Source organism: Aplysia californica, unplaced genomic scaffold (genome assembly GCF_000002075.1).
Source record: "Aplysia californica isolate F4 #8 unplaced genomic scaffold, AplCal3.0 scaffold00921, whole genome shotgun sequence".
Taxonomy (NCBI): domain Eukaryota; kingdom Metazoa; phylum Mollusca; class Gastropoda; order Aplysiida; family Aplysiidae; genus Aplysia; species Aplysia californica.
The window spans coordinates 146269-147999 of record NW_004798191.1 but is presented as its reverse complement, the minus strand read 5'-3'; positions in this window follow the sequence as shown (position 1 = coordinate 147999).

Here is a 1731-nt window from a genome sequence, read left to right as displayed (position 1 = left end):
AGAGAGAGAGAGAGAGAGAGAGAGAGGGGGGGGAAAGAGATTTTTAATCGAGTATCTCGGTCTTTCTGCTAGAAGGCTGTCTCCCTTCTCAGCCCCGTGTGGCTCTGATAGGTAGAGTCGAAGCAGTTGCGAGCGCCGTAAAACCCTATACTACTATACTAAAGAGTCGAAGCCAGCCTCCTGAATGTAAACTGTGTCAACGGGGGAGTAAAATTACCTAGGTTTAAGATTTTATTTTTAAGCCCCAACTCAGTCGCACTGGTCATATGACCATTTATACTGACATCAAGAGAACAAAAACGTCCATAACATAAGGACAGGGCCAAGAGGGAAACTCATGTAAAGCGCCTTTCCCAAGGACACAACGTCAGATCGAGCTGAGGCTCAAACCCCCGAACTCACAATCTCAAGAATTATTGGTCCAGTAGTCTAACCACTAGGCCACCGACGCCACCCTTGTCAAGAGAATGCCACATAATTTGATTTTCATCCGTGTAATCATCAAGGCCCACAAAACGTTCGTACGGCCTAGAAAAGGAAATACAGAGACTCGCCGTGTCAAGGGACATCCCAAGTTCTGGAATATTTGTTGTGTGTCACTGTGGAGGAAATCAGGCGCTCGTGAAAAGACTGTAGTCGAAGAAACCAACATTATTTCAGCCCGTTTAACAATATCTACCATTTGTAAAAAAAATGAGGCTCAATACCTTGAATTTCAATTTAAAAACACATTTCTGTGTGGATTTTACTGAAAAAAAGTAGGTAGAAAGCACACGAAAAAAGGCGAATTTCGCAGTTTGCAAGGACACAGAAGCTTTGGAAGTCACCAAACTTTGGCACTGGGTCATTTTCTCGTTAATTTTACCTCTTACACCAGACAACACCTCACCTCCTTCAATGACAGATACCTTTACTACTTCTCTTTTCGTTTTTTCGTCCCTTTCCGATCATTTTTTAAAATTTTACAATGGTCGCGTTTTCGTTCTATTCTAATTTATTTTTTGGTGTTCGTTTCTTTGTATTGGCTATTACATTCCTTTATAATCATTTCAGAATGAAAAGAAGGTCCCAAGCTAGGTGGGAGCAGTTGAGGAGGAAAATGAGGAAAGAGGGTGGAGGAGGAGGAGGAGGGGGGTGGGGTGAAGGGAGAATGGAAGGGTGGAAAACGTGTAACATTTCATCCCTCAGATCCCTCGATATGATCATGTCCGCAGGCATTTTGACGATACGAACATTAGCATTTATCGACCGAACAGCATGTCGTATCGAATAGCGGTTTACGTCTATTGGTGGAATCGATCGCGGCGTTGCTTGACATGTCGCTTACAAATTGAAAAGAAGCGTGTTGTCCCCAATGAGTTTTCCGCCCTTGTTTCTATCTTCAATGTTTCACTTTTTCCCAGCACTGAATGGACTCTTTTGTCTCCATGTGCTTCTCTGAGCTCAAACAAACAAACAAACAAATGAAAAAGCAAACAAACAAACAAACAAACAAACAAACATCGCCCATGAATGCCCGTTTTCTTTTAGGGAACACCGTGACCCTGTGTTACTTTACAAGCGTGCAACATTATTCCTTTCTCTGTCTCTGTCTGTCTGTCTGTCTGTCTGTCTGTCTGTCTATCAATCTACCTACCTACCTACCTACCTACCTACCTACCTACCTACCCACCTACCCACCTACCGATCTATCTATCTATCTATCTATCTATCTATCTATCTATCTATCTA